The sequence below is a fragment of the Lynx canadensis genome, chromosome A1 (genome assembly GCF_007474595.2).
Source record: "Lynx canadensis isolate LIC74 chromosome A1, mLynCan4.pri.v2, whole genome shotgun sequence".
In the NCBI taxonomy this organism is placed as follows: domain Eukaryota; kingdom Metazoa; phylum Chordata; class Mammalia; order Carnivora; family Felidae; genus Lynx; species Lynx canadensis.
In genome coordinates, this window is record NC_044303.2 from 160,737,239 (window position 1) to 160,753,414 (window position 16,176).

The following is a 16,176-nucleotide window of genomic DNA, read 5'->3' on the forward strand; positions in this document are numbered from 1 at the left end:
ATAAATACCAAAGATAGCACATCAGGCAGGAAATCACCATTTGAAAATTTTAGTTAATTGTAAGACTGACTTAGATTTGACAGTACCTAGATTTCTCATTATAAGATTCCAATAGTTTGTCTTCTGGTGTTGCACCGAACACTGAAATAATTTGTTACACTAGTTAGGCCAATGTAACACATGAAATTTTGTGTGGTTTCAGAGATAAGGGCCTCTGTGGAAGAAAATTACCTTGCTTTCCATGTTTAAGATTTTTTTTTTTTTTTAATTACAGAAAATATGGGGCGCCCGGGTGGCTCAGTCAGTTAAGCGTCTGACTTTGGCTCAGGTCATGATCTCGTGGTTCATGGGTTCGAGCCCCATGTTGGGCTCTGTGCGGATAGCTCAAAGCCTGGAGCCTGCTTCGGATTCTGTGTCTCCCTCTCTTTCTGCACCGTTCCCACTCATGCTCTGTCTCTCTCTGTCTTAAAAATAAATAAAACATTAAAAAAATAAAAAAATAAATTACAGAAAATATGACAAAACCTCTATGAGAGCAGGTCTCAGTGCTGAATCCCCAGAGTGAAGCCTCTCATGTAATAGAAACTGAACAAATATTTGTTGAATGAATTAATTTCAACTCATTCATTTCTGTGGGAAATAAAAATCTGAAGTGATACAGATGAGGGTTGCAAAAATCATCTTGTTGAGATTTCTTCTCTTGACTGAGATTCTAGATTTTCTTCTATAGGAAAGGATATCAAAGTCCTTTTGCCTTTCCTAAAGGAGTTTATAACATTAAAAGAAGATCTGTATCTCACCCTCCAACATTACAGATATTATTACTCAACTTCACAAGTAAAATAAAAACACTACTTGAAGAAAATATTCCCTTATCTACCTCAGGTTCTCTTTTTCGTGTTCACATATCTAAATACTCAGAAACACAATTTTTCCTAATCACTTAGATATATTTAATCACATACACTCACTATAACTAGATCAGACTAATGTGTCAATCAGAATGTCAGGAGAAATATATCTACTAAAGAACAGAACATTATTGACTACTCAACGTGGATCTTTCTTTCCTTTTCCCCAACCAAAATCTACAGCAAAGTGTTCATGAGCAGGAAATGAGATTATTTAAATGGCTTATGTTGCTATGGCTGGTACTTGATATATGATGGTGGTTTAAACTGTCAAATTAACACTAAGTTCTATGGTTGTCGGACCTCTCTGTCCTGTAGAGTGCTAGAAACCCAGAACCAATTAAAATGTCTTTCAAATTTCCCTTTTATATTTAACAAGCACACTGTTTCATTCTTATTGATGAGTTCTTTTTTTAAAAAATTTTTAAATTTTTATTTATTTTTGAGATAGAGAGACACACAGTGTGAGTGGGGGAGGCACAGAGAGAGGGAGACACAAATCTGAAGCAGGCTCCAGGATCTGAGCTGTCACCACAGAGCCCGACGCGGGGCTCGAACTCACGAGATGTGAGATCATGACCTGAGCCGAAGTTGGCTGCTTAACCAACTGAGCCACCTAGGCACCCTGTTTTTTCTTTTCTTTTCTTTTCTTTTCTTTTCTTTTCTTTTCTTTTCTTTTCTTTTCTTTTCTTTTCTTTTCTTTTCTTTTCTTTTCCTTTTTTAAGGTTAATGCCCCAAAATTGATTGGATTTAAGCTTCCCAATTACGACCATAACCTAATCATTTAATCCTATCACCTCTGAGTTTTTATATGGGTCCACTTTATTTGAATTTTCATTTTCTACCCAAAGATGTCTGATCTTATTCTTTACTTATTTCCTCCTGTTATGTATATTGGGGAGGAAGGAAGAGGGGGAAATGCTATTTTCCACAGCATTTTGTTTTGAAAATTTTCAAAATTATAGTAAAGTTAATAGTACAATAAATTCTTGCGTATCTCATACTTAGATTTATCAATTGTTAATAGTTTGTGAAACTAGTTTTATTTCCTCTTTTTCTCAATTTCTCTCTCTCTTCTTCTCCTCTTTAATATTATGGATCATGAATTTTTTTTTCAGTGCATAAAATAGATCAGCACTATTATTTTTTTGATCTTAAATTGTCTTAAATTTGGCCAGAAGGAGGCCCTCCCGACTATTCCTTTATGCTTTTGAAGTGACCTTATTCATATCTATTATACTTTCATTCCTCTTGATTTCAGAATATTTAACCCCTTCAGGTTTGCTGCTGTTTTGCTATCTGCCACATGCATCTCCTACTGATATGAATGCCTTAGTAATGTGAAATATTACTTTATCTATTCAATGTCTTTAATACAAATATATATATGTATATGTATATATATATATATATATACACACACACACATGTATATATGTATACACACACACACACATAGCTTGATATTTTTATATGTCTTGATAAATTATATCTTTTTAATAAAAATTTTCTCTATTAAGTTCAAAGACTAAAGTTGGAGATGGGAAAAATATACCTTAATTGACATTTGCTTCTTGGTGTAACTTTACTTACAACATTATACTCAACCCCTCTTTTGGTGTTGACTGTCTCATGATATGATTTATGAATTTTTATATTAGATCATATGAAATTTAATGTACCTTCGGAATTCTGAATCCAGCTAGAGATTAAAATATTCAAAACACCATAGAGACATTCGGAGGAACAATCCAGTATTATTCAGAAATGTTAAATTATAGGATTTCCTTAAGGATTTTTCCTGGTGAAACAATACTTTAAAGCGCATACACTGTCCAATGCTTGCCATTCTTTATAAGATGGCTATGGTTTAACGTGTGTCACTTTTACTTCTTTATAGTTGTTTCTAAATATTTTCTGTAAGTGTCACTAATGTTTTCACTTTGAAATGAAGAAAAATATTTTCCAAAAGTGGGTTGTTGTCATGACATAGAGAAATTTTTTAATTCTTGTATCCCATAGAACATAGTTTATTTCATAAAGCAAGATTTAGCTAAAACGTACACTGTGACTCTGAAGATTTAAGTATAATTTCTCAACATACCCAGGCAGTCACTTGCTCCCAAATTGCTAAAGAAGTGTTATCTCTAGTCCCAGTTCTTTTCTTTACCAACTTTATTGTGTTGCCTTAGGCAAATTATTTGACCATCTCTGGGTTTACTTTCTCTATATGGAACATAAGAGTTCAACTATATGATTTCTAAGATCATCTCCCATTCTAAATTTCTGTGAATCTTTGGTAACAGATCTAAAATTTAAATGACTGGAGAAAATTCAAAGAGAAATACTTTCTTTTATCTGCAGATTCCCTTTTGCTAGAGACATAAGAGCCAGCACCTGGGACCACCATGTGACTATAGTGCACTTCTGCTAGCTCTTTCATTACTTAGCCTTTTCTTACTCATATTTTGCAAACACAGAGTATTGCATATGCTGAATTTGTAACATGCTCTGTTACAAATGTCTAGAAGAGGACAGATGGGAGATCGGGCATTAATCCTTTTTTTCCTTCCAAATTTTAAAAATACATTAGTGCTATTCATACCACTCTCCAGTATAGTGGTGATATTAGGGCAAATATGTTCATTTGAGAGACATTACAGGTTCTGTATCTGTAAGAATTATCTCTGCAATCCTATCTCTCTACCCCTCAAGTTTTACCACATCCAATTATTTTCTAAGACCTTGTAAAGGAGTCAATATACTAATGACAATAGGCTATCTCCTTGGGACAGTGACTCCTCTGCCTTCAAATAAATCACTGGAGAAAATTTATTCCAGTATTCCTTACAAACTTTCTGGAAAATATTCCTCAAAATGTTCTAACTCAGACATCTACTTATTGCTGGCTTAATGATCAAAAGGATTTAGAGAGCACAAAGCATTTTGAAGCTGAAGTGATTTAAATGCTGGTTCTGCTATATCCCTTGTTTTTGAATGTGTTCACTCACTTGCTGAATTTATAGAACCAATTTGGGAGAGGAACAATGTTTCTGCCTCCCCTAAGAAATTCCTCAAATTCCTTACCATGACAATCAAAAGAAAATCTGGGTTGCTCTTTGTGAGACATTTCTTACGTACTCAGCAGCAGTAAAAGTCTTGATTGTTCAGGTTTCAGAAAAAAAGTCACGAAATTTCTTTATTTCGTCTACCTTTAAAAGCATAGTTTAGAGTGCTGCAGTAGATAAAAAACAACAAAAACCAGAGAAACAAACAAACAAAACCTCCACAATTAACTACAGGTAGAGTATATACAGCATGAGTTTTATAATCATACCGGCTTCAAATATTAGCTCAGACATTTGCTAGTTCTATGATTTTGCATATTTCCCTTAAGGAATCTGAATCTCAGTTTTCATCTTTAAAATGGGACCCGATGTTGAGTGTTATAAGTTTTAAACAAGATAATATATATAATATACTGAGCATAGTCCTTGGAACATACAAGATGTCCAGTAAATACTAGCTATTGTTAACTGGTTGCTAACCTTTTAATTTTATTTCTAAAAGTTGAAGAGCATTTTAAACATGCAGTTAGAATATCATTATAACTCCGCAAAGTAGTGCAGGATTCCTCACTGTCATTAACTACTCAGTGTTCACATTCCTCCGGCAAGTTTATTCAAATTAGTATCTAAACAACACCCATATGTTAAATTGGGTAACCATTTTTCCTAAGTCTTTAATCTATTGGCTTCTCTCCCTTTCTTTCTTTTTCTTTCTTTCTTTCTTTCTTTCTTTCTTTCTTTCTTTCTTTCTTTTTTCTTTCTCATGCTTTTTATTTGTTGAAGCAATAAGATCATTAGTTCTGTAATAATACTCATATTCTTGTTTGTCTGGTTACATCTGACGTTGTGTTATTGAAAATGCTAACTTGAAAAAACTCAGACTTTGAAATTTAACATTAACGGAACTTAGATAGTTAATCTAGCTAGACTTGACCAAATTGTAAATTCCACGAGGTCATGCTTTATTACTCTTTTGCATCCTTATGGGGCCTCATGATATAGTACTAGGCAAACAAATACTTGTTGCTTGATCAATTACTGAGAGTAATATCCTGCATTTGACTCATTTATATTGACATTTATATTAGGGATGAAGCATGAGTTGGGAATTTAAGAATAAAGACTTGGGGCGCCTGGGTGGTGCAGTCGGTTAAGCGTCCGACTTCAGCCAGGTCACGATCTCGCGGTCCGTGAGTTCGAGCCCCGCGTCAGGCTCTGGGCTGATGGCTCAGAGCCTGGAGCCTGTTTCCGATTCTGTGTCTCCCTCTCTCTCTGCCCCTCCCCCGTTCATGCTCTGTCTCTCTCTGTCCCAAAAATAAATACACGTTGAAAAAAAAAAAAAAAATTAAAAAAAAAAAAAAAAAAAAAAAAAAAAGAATAAAGACTTGCCTTGCCATAATTTTGCTGTTTGACATTGAAAAAAGTCATTAAGTATTTCTGAGCCTTAAAGGTGAAGGTCTCTAAAAGAGGGATGCTCTGCCTTACACATTTACCATGGGAATAAAAAAATGCATCAGTGGTAAAGTGAATGCTGGTTAAACAATAAGTGTTATTCTTTTTGAATAAAAAGGGTCAACACTGATATTTAATTTTAACATCAGCACTTGAATAAAAGGCTGAATGGACTTACTGATTGGAAAGCCACCCTTATATTTAAAAAATGGAAAATGATTTTTCCTACTTAGTTTCCATTTCTCTCTTAGCCATTATCATGCAGTTTTACATGTCATATTATAATTGGAGAATGAGCTTTCTCCTGATTCTCTCATCAAGTGAAAACCCAATTGAAATAATGATTGGCTTAGTTGGCCAATGAGACGAGACACTGGTTTATACAACCAGAGTTCCTCTGAAAGCGGTGAGGACAAGTCTCCTGTCTCAAAGGGCAACTGAAGAGTCATCAACTAATTTTTAACCAATGGCAAATTAACATGGAATATCCAAGGAAATAGATATGAATTCATGTGAATACAAATGTTGTTACAAAAAGCATCACTCCAGTGAATACTGGATACATTTGTAATGACTGTCATTTGAAGTAAAAAGAGTGTCCTAATTTTAGTTTTAACAAAGGCTCAGTAAGTGCCTAGTGTTTGGGCACCAAATATATCGTATCATTTACAAAACAGTTTTTAAGTTCCATTTAAGATTTATCTATGAAAATTTCGATTCACAATTAAGATATGGATTATGGTGGGAGAACTACAGTGAATGCAGGACACAGCATAGTTGCAAATTATAGGAATGTTGAACATATGAGGCTGACTCTGTTTGTAGATTTAACTGGAGGATTACATCTATCTATTCTCTTTGGTTTGGATTGAAAGTGTTTTCAGTAAAGGAATGATGCGCCCCATCTGCATATACAAATAGGCCAGAGCAGTGGTTCTCGTCCAAGGGAGAGTATTTAAAAATAGTAGTATCAAAGGTTCACCCAAGATCAATTACAAATCAGAATTTCTAAAGGAATAGCTTACGCATTTAAGGCTGTAAGGTCAAAAAGCTAGAATTAGCTCCTTTTAAATTTGTCCTTAGTTAAAAATGGGATGCTGGTGATAAAATTAATTTTGGGAAAGTGCATAACATTTGAAAATTACAATAGGCCAGGAAGGAAGCAAATGAGGTAGCTATTACATTGTGCCTTCTGTGAGCACGATTACAAACCCCAGAGCAAGCCACTGTTTAGGGTTTCAGCTCCTTGAAAGTATTTCTGGTACTTACGCTTCTTTTCCTCATTTAGAGATTACCTCCTCTAAAATTTGTCAACTTTAAACACTCTTTAGATAATTTAGGTTTTCTAACAAGGTTTCTTTCTCAAGACCACTGTTTTAAAATTTTTTTATTAAAAAAATTTTTTTAACGTTTATTCATTTTTCAGAGACAGAGAGAGAGAGTGCAAACAGGAGTGGGGCAGAGAGAGAAGGAGACACAGAATCCAAAGCAGGCTCCAGGCTCTGAGATGTCAGCACAGAGCCCAACACGGGGCTCGAACTCACGAACCATGAGATCATGACCTGAGCTGAAGTTAGATGCTCAACTGACTCAGCTACCCAGGCACCCCTCAAGACCACTTTTATATGTGAAATATTTTATGAAAGTCATTTTCTCAACCAAAAACACTGATAAAAGATTTTTTTTTCCCCCATGACTCACCATAATGAATAGGTTTTCATGTAAAAATAGTTTGGTCTAAAATATCCATATGTTTTTCACAGGCTTTTTTTTTCCCCCTCAATAACTGCTAAAAGAGTTAAAACGTATAACTTGCTGGAATGGAAGTCTTGTTTGGGAAATCTGTTTAATTTTCAAGAATGATCTATATCTGGAGGTGAAAGAAAAGGAAAGGTTCTTTGTCCAACTTATTTCAGTCTCTTCTAAGTTGGTATGGTTTTCTGGAAGTTAGAATGTGTTCCCATTTATCTCACAACTTTCTTTAGTTTGACTTTTTTTTTTTTTAAGTTTATTTATTTTGAGAGAGAGAGCGAGCTTGTGTGTGAGCAGGGGAGGGACAGAGAGAGAGAAGAAGAGAGAGGATCCCAAGCAGGCTCTGTGCTAGGGCTCAGGCTCATCACCCTGGGATCATGACCTGAGCCAAAATCAAGAATCAGCTGCTTAACTGACTGAGCCACCGAGGCGCTCCTACTTTGACTTTTTTAAAGTCTCTTATCTTACTGCCAGTTTTGAAGTGAAAGGATGAATTAATTGATGAGGAAAAACAATTTTTGAAGTTGCAAATTTTGAACTTGGGGATTTTTTAGAAAACACACAAATAAATATTCTATTAGTTTATTCTTTCGTGTTATTCAGTCATCATTAATCTTCAATTACTCTTTGAACATTTCTATGGCAGTTAGTCAATTTTGCTTTCTATTTCTTTTATGCTGTGCACCCAATGATTTCTCATTTATTGGTTTAGATTTAACACAGTCTGTTGAATGGCTAATAGATAGATGACTTATCAATGTCCTTTCAGAGTTATATTTTGATAAACTTATGACTAAAATTAATCTTGGCCTCACCAATGAGTTTATCTATTGATCTGCATGGCAAGGCTCTCAGCACGATGTTGTCAGTTTCACACTATTAAAAATAGATATAAAAATGAAACATTTATTGACTGCTCTGGATTTAGTTGTATATGATCAGGTAATAGCTTTGTTCTTCTATCACCATGTGTCACACCTGACTTTTAGGCTTTCCCTATTGTAGTATTTGATAGCATTTTAAACAGATCTTGTAGATTCTCAGTCACTAACAGGTATTAGAAAGTCTGTTCTAAAGCAACATTTTAATCTTACTTCCAGCGTAAAGTTTTTTCCCTTTTGTTTCAGCCCTGACCCTGTTTTAGGAACCAGTTATGTGGGCAGGGAGGGGGACTTGTTAGCTGTTCTTTAAATCAAATTACTTCAAATCCTCTTCCACTTCTTCTCCCCTCACTATTCTGCACCTGGCTCTTCCAGCATCCATGTGGGGGAATGTGATGAGCAGTTAAGGGGTAAAAAAAGGAGGCAATAAAGTATCGTGGTTAGGAACATGGACTGTGGAGTTTGATACTGGGGTTAGATCCTCTACTACCCACTGGTTTTGTGACCTTGGTTATGACTCTATAGTTTCTTTCCCTATGAATGATTTTACTTTAATAACTTGATTTTAATAATGATTTGTGGTTGTAAGGATTATATATGTTAATTTATATAAAGTATTTACTCAGTAATTGTTAGTTGTCCCGGGTATTCCTGCTGGGTTTATTGGTGCTTTGTATCTGTCTTCCTTCTGGGACTGTGTTCTGGGACTCTCTATCTTGGCAGGCAGGTTCTCCTCCGGATGATTGGGTAGGCTCTCTGTCCTCCCTGCCCTCCACAGAGATCTCTGCACTGCACTTTTCTGATGCTTTCAATCTACTTGCTGGCTGACACTTTGCAATCCCTGGCCTGACTCCTGCCCTAGCACTAGACTCCTGAGGGTGTTGTCCCTGGGCAGGCAGCTAAGAGTGACCATTGGGAAGATTGAACATGGGAAAAGTTGTGCATCTGGGCCCAGCTGATTGTCGGAAGTGCAGGCCATTCCTTCTGCTGGTTTCCCTCTTTGCCTGGCCATCATGGGCTGTCCTAGCCCCTTCCTGCCTATAGGTTCCTTTAGGGTCCAGGGTCTGGTCCCAGTCTATAACTTTATGTATGCCTCCAAACACCTAGAGATAGATGTTAGTGCTTTCTCAAATACTCTCATGAAAGAGAGTATTTCCCCAAACATTTTTGCCACTGAGCAAGCTTCTACCTGAGCAGTGAACTATCTCCTGGAGAGAAACTTAATCTCTTTGAATGATTCTCTCAGGGCTGCTTTTATGTGAGTTGTTTTCCTGGCTAGCACACCACTCCGTCCTCCCACACTGCAGGGTTAAGGGGGACACCATAGCACTCTCTTCCTTGAATTCATTTCAAAGACTCCTCTCCAATGAGTCTACAACTTTCTCCCTAAGTTGGGCACTGAGTGTGATGGTTATGCGATCCCTTTGGCTCTGCCCTGAGGACCTGTTTAGATTGTAGGATATTTATCAGTTTTTCTTGGCTGTAGCAAAAATTTAGTCAACAAAGAACATCGTTATTTCACATGCTGCTGTAAGTATCTTGGTCATACCTTGTGCTATAACAAAGGCTGAATGATGCAGCAAATTAAATTCCAACATATTTGTGCTCTGAATGCCTGGAACTGTGTTTGCTTGTATTGTTTATTTTAACACAGATGCAGATAAGTGATTTCACTTGGAAAAATATTACTATTTTCATTACAGAACCTCTGCTGTATGAGCAGAGAGAAACCACAAACTCAGAGTAGCTTTCTGTAATTCCATGTAGTTAGCCTCCTTTCTAAAAAAACGAATATTTCATGTTGATAGCCATTATTAATAGTTTGAGTCTAATGTTGTGATCATACCTCAAACACAGTCAGAAGGACCTAATCAAAGCATGGTCATGTTTAGTTTCAGTCATGTGAGTTTCAGAATTATGGAAGAACCTCGAAAGGTCAACCATCTATGCTTAGCAGTGTCAAGTAGAGCTTTTTGTGAAGATGCCCTGTCGCTGTTGAGCACTTGAAACGTGATGAGTGTGGCTGAGGAACTGCATTTTTAATTATATTTCATTTTAGCTCATTAAAATTTAACTTTAAATAGCCACATGTGACTAGTGGCTACTGTACTGGAAAAGTCACTTCTCTCTTTACACAGACTTGGTAAAGTCTAAAATAATAATTATTTTTAAAGTTTATTTATTTATTTTGAGAAAGGGAGGATACATGTGTGAGGGGCAGAGAGAAAGAATCCCAAGTAGGTTTTGCACTACCAGTGCAGAGCCCCACACAGGACTCAATCCCACAAACTGTGAGATCATGACCTGAGCTGAAATCAAGAGTTGGATGCTTAACCGACTGAGCCCCCCAGGTGCCCCCAAACTAATAATTAAAAAAACTTGTATTTTCCTTTTGTAAGACTGATATTTTTCTTTTAAAGAAAAAAATTAGGGGCGCCTGGGTGGTTCGGTCGGTTAAGCATCCAACTTCGGCTCAGGTTATGATCTCACCATTCCTGAGTTTGAGCCCCATGTTGGGCTCTGTGCTAACAGCTTAAAGCCTGGAGTCTCCCTTGGATTCTGTGTCTCCCTCTCTGTCTCTACCCCTCCGCTGCTCAGATTCTGTCTCTTTCTCAAAAGTAAACATTAAAAAATAAATTTAAAGATAAAATTAGAATTGCTGAGTAATGTAGATATAAATATAGATTTATCTGTCTTAGATGACCTATTTTATTGAATAGAATAATTTCGAGGAGGAGGTCAGCACTGTCTCTTCACTGTTAAAATGATCCTAAGGTGATAACATTTTAGTATTATTGACTTGGAGACAGCATTCCTTCAGAGCTCTCCTGTGACTTGTATTTGTGTAGAGATGCATAGTTCACAACATATTATCTCCTTTTTTTTCTCTGGAAAGAATCCCTCATATAATTATGCTTCTCATGTTAGGGGTGGGAGGTTGAGCATCCAGGAGCTGAAGTGACCTGCCAGACATCATAGTATGAGGAGTGGGGCCAGGGGACGATGGGCTCATGTCACACAAAACATTTCGTAAGGACTCATCTCTGGCAGGTACTGTTCCACATTAAGGATTCATAAAGGAATAAAATCCTGTCTTGGGTATTTGGGGTACCTTCCCCTCTGTCTCCTGGTAGGAGATTGGTAGAAGCAGGAAGGATGAGACTGGTTGTGAAAGGTTGTAGGTCCTTCCAGGGGGCTGTCATCAGGTTTCTCCAGTGGGGTGTCAGAAAGCTGTCCCTCTTCTAAGGCTGGCAGGCCACTCTGCCAGTCCAAGTCCTAGGGACTTGTGCTTTCTCATAAGGCTTGTCTGCATCCCACCATATCTTCAAAGCTCATTCCTTTTAAAGTAAATCCTCCTTGCTTGCCTGGGTGGCTCAGTCAGTTAAGCATCAGACTCTTGATTTTGACTCAAGTCAGGATCTCATGGTTCATGGGTTTGATTCCCACATTGAGGCTCGGAGCCTGCTTGGGATTCTCTCTCCCTCTCTCTCTCCCCTCCCCCACTTGTTCTCGCTCTTTCTCTCTCTCTATCTCAAAATAAGTAAATAAACTTAAAGAAATAAAATAAAACCTTCTTTTTGAATTATCTGGTGAGTGTCAGGTATTTGTGGTTAGGGCCCAGTCTGATCTATCCCCTCCCTCTCTCAAACTGTTCTATTTCTGGTGGTGTATCTCCTCTCTTTCTGGTTGGATGGAGCATCACAAAAGGTGTCCTGAGAATAGCAGCACGGAGGCCTCTATTCTTGAACACTGGCTGATACTGTATAACACTGGAATGTGACACTGTAGATTCCAGGGTTCCAAATGCCTGGCACACTGGGGGCCTTGACTCCATCACAGATGATGTCTCTGTATTGAGCTGTAGGTTTAAATCAAAGCAGCATCTTTGGCAAATCATTCCATTGTGGTATACCTAACATAAGAAATATTTAAATTCATCAGTAATCTGGTAGTAAATTCTGCCAACAGGTATAAATTTATTTATTGACCAACCATGGAAGGATTTCATTTATAGAATAGGCACTCAATAAATGATTTTGTGGATGACAAGGTTTGGATTTACTCTTGAGTTATGATGCACTATAAATACGTACCAAGAAATGCATAGATACACTGGTTAATTAAGAGGTCAGTATATTACCATTATTTAATATATTTTGTCTCAGATCATGCAATTCTATTTTAAGAGAGATTTATGAATCTTTACTTAGATTATCATGAGGAAACAAATTTTAGTCTCTTAAATAATATATTGAGGTGGCTGCCTATTTTATACTAAGTGATTATTAGAGTATCTTGTATGTGCCACACACTGAGGCAGGTACTGGGATTAAAGTAGTGAACAGATACATACTGTCTGCATTTGGGAAACTTATACTTTATTAGATGAGATGTATGCCAAAGGAATAATTTAAAAATAATTTATGGATTGCAATTATTGCATGGTAATGTGGTTTTTGTTTTCTATCCCTTTCCTCATCCTACACTCTCTCCCCTGTCCTACCTGGAACCTGACTAATACTTTCATACGGAGTACAAGAAAACAGGGTTTTTGACTCAAGAAAGAGCCAGATATCTTTAGCATAATAAAGGGAAAGAACTATACCTAAAGGTGTTAATCTTAATACTATGAAGAAGGTAATGACTTTATACTGAGAATTTAGGGGTGCCTGGGTGGCTCAGTTGGTTCTAAGTGTCCAACTTCAGCTCAGGTCATGATCTCATGGTTCATGAGTTCGAGCCCCACATTGGGCTCCATGCTGATGGTGCAGAGTCTGCTTGGGATTCTCTCTCCCTCTCTCCCTGCTGCTCCCTGACTCGCTTTCTCCCTCTCCCTCAGAATAAATAAATAAACTTTATAGTGAGAATCTAAGACTGACCTCAGTGAAGAATTTTTCCCCCCTTCTCTTTTGCCCTCAGCAATGAAATCTCTGGAACAATTTAACAATGGAGCATAAAGGAACTAAACAAGAAGCAGCAGAGTATGGGAGTACAGTTGAAGGAGTTGAGAGTGAGGAGCAAAGAACACACAGAGGATCATAGAAGCTGTGGGAGGAAGGAGATAGAACAGGCCTTTGGCAGAGATATTTTTCTGCCTACATCTAGGCTATCTGGGAATACCAGGACTATCTAGGACACTGGAGGAGCTGGGTGTTCTCAGTGATTTTCAGCCCCCTGGCATTCATGTCCTTATGTGTTCTCCCCCCACACTGGAAAAGGCTGGCCTAGGTAACCAACAGGATACTGTAGAAATGATTGAGTATGTCTTTTGAGACTGAGTTATAAAGGATATGTGGTTTCTGCCTGCTCTTTTGGACCACTCAATCTGGGAAAGCCAGCTGGTGTGTTGTGAGGATTCACAATAATAGGTGAGGTCCATAGGTGAGGAGCCAAGGTCTCCATCCAGTAGACATGAGTAAGCAATTCTGGAGGTAGATTTTCTAGCCTCAGACAAGCCTTTAGATGAAGCAACCTGGACTGATATCTTTTTTTTTGTTTTTCTTTTTTTTTTTACCTTTTTAAAAAATTATTTATTTATTTATTTACTTATTTATTTATTTATTTTTATTTATTTTTAAATTTACATTCAAGGTGGTTATCATATAGGGCAACAATGATTTCAGGAGTAAATTCCTTAATGCCCCTTACCCATTTAGTCTATCCGCCCTCCCAGAACCCTTCCAGTAACCCTCTGTTTGTTCTCCATATTTAAGAGTCTCTTATGTTTTGTCCCCCTCCCTGTTATTATATTATTTTTGTTTCCCATCCCTTATGTTCATCTGTTTTGTATCTTAAAGTTCTCATATGAGTGAAGTCATATGATATTTGTCTTTCTCTGGCTGACTAATTTCGCTGATCAAAATGCCCTCCAGTTCCATCCACATAGTTGCAAATGGCAAGATTTCATTCTTTTTGATTGCTGAGTAATACTCCGTTGTGTATGTGTATATATATATATATATATATATATATATATATATATATATACACACACCACATCTTCTTTATCCATTCATCCATCAATGGATGTTTGGGCTCTTTCCATATTTTGGCTATTACTGATAGTGCTTCTATAAACATTGGGGTGCATGTGTCCCTTTGAAACAGGATACATGTATCCCTTGGATAAATACCTAGTAGTGCAATTGCTGAGTCTTGGGGTAGTTCTAATTTTAATTTTTTGAGGAATCTCCATACTGTTGCCCAGAGTGACTGCACCAGTTTGTATTCCCACCAGCAGTGCAAAAGAGATCCTCTTTCTCCACATCCTCGCCAGCATCTGTTGTTGCTTGAGTTGGTGATATTAGCCATTCTGACAGGTGTGAGATGTTATCTCATTGTGGTTTTGATTTGTATTTCCCTGGTGATGAGTGATGTGGAGCATTTTTTCATGTGTCGTTTGGCCATCTGGATGTCTTCTTTGAAGAAGTGTCTGTTCATGTCTTTTGCCCATTTCTGCACTGGATTATTTGTTTTTTGGGTGTTGAGTTTGATAAGTTCTTTATAGATTTTGGATACTAACCCTCTATCTGGTATATCATTTGCAAATATCTTTTCCCATTCCATTGGTTTCCTTTTAGTTTTGCTGACTGTTTCCTTCACTGTGCAGAAGCTTCTTATTTTGATGAGGTCCCAAGCAACTATTTTTGCTTTTGTTTCCCTTGCTTCCAGAGACATGTTGAGTAAGAAGTTGCTGCGGCCAAGGTCAAAGAGGTTTTTGCCTGATTTTTCTTCGAGGATTTGGATGAATTCTTGTCTTACGTTTAGGTTTTTCATCCGTTTTGAGTTTATTTTTGTGTATGGTGTAAGAAAGTGGTCCAGGTTCATTTTTCTGCATATCGCTGTCCAGTTTTCCCAACACCACATGCTGAAAAGACTGTCTTTATTCCATTGGATATTCTTTCCTGCTTTATCAAAGATTAGTTGGCCATTCATTTGTGGGTCCATTTCTGGTTCTGTATTCTGTTCCATTGATCTGTCTGTTTTTGTGCCAGCACCATACTGTTTTGATGATTATAGCTTTGTAATACAACTTGAAGTCCGGGATTGTGATGCCTCCAGCTTTGATTTTCTTTTTCAAGATTGCTTTGGCTATTTGGGGTCTTTTCTGGTTGCATACAAATTTTAGGATTGTTTGTTCTAGCTCTGTGAAGAATGCTGGTGTTATTTTGACAGGGATTGCATTGAATATGTAGATTGCTTTGACAATTTAACAATGTTTGTTTTTCCTATCCAGGAGCATGGAAACGTTTTCCAATTTTTTGTGTCTTCTTCAATTTCTTTCATAAACTTTCTATAGTTTTCAGGGCATAGATTTTTCACCTCTTTGGTCGGATTTATTCCTAGGTATTTTATGGTTTGTGTTGCAATTATACATGGGATAAATTTCTTGATTTCTCTTTCTGGTGCTTCATTATTGGTGTATGGGAATGCAACCGATTTCTGTGCATTGATTTTTACATCCTTCAACTTTCCTGAATTCATGGATCAGTTCTAGCAGTTTTTTTGGTAGAATCTTTTGGGTTTTCCATATAGAGTATCATGTCCTCTGCAAAGAGTGAAAGTTTGACTTCCTCCTGGCTGATTTGGGTGCCTTTTATTTCTTTGTGTTGTCTGATTGCTGAGGTTAAGACTTCCAATACTATGTTGAATAACAGTGGCAAGAGTAGACTTACTGTCTTGTTCCTGACCTTAGGCAGAAAGCTCTCAGTTTTTCTGCATTGAGGATGATATTAGCATTGGGTAGTTCATACATGGCTTTTATGATGTTGAGGTATGATCCTTCTATCCCTGCTTTCTTGAGGGCTTTTTTTTTTTTTAATCAGGAAAGGGTGATGTAGTTTGTCAAATGCTTTCTCTGCATCTATTAAGAGGATCATGTGGTTCTTGTTCTTTCTTTTATTGATGTGATGAATCACATTAATTGTGTTGCAGGTATTGAACTATCCCTGCATCCCAGGTATAAATCTCACTTGGTCGTGGTAAATAATTCTTTTAATGTATTGTTGGATCTGGTTGGCTAATTTCTTGTTGAGGATTTTTGCATCCATGTTCATCAGGGAAATAGGTCTGTAGTTCTTCTTCTTAGTGGGGTCTATGTCTGGTTTTGTA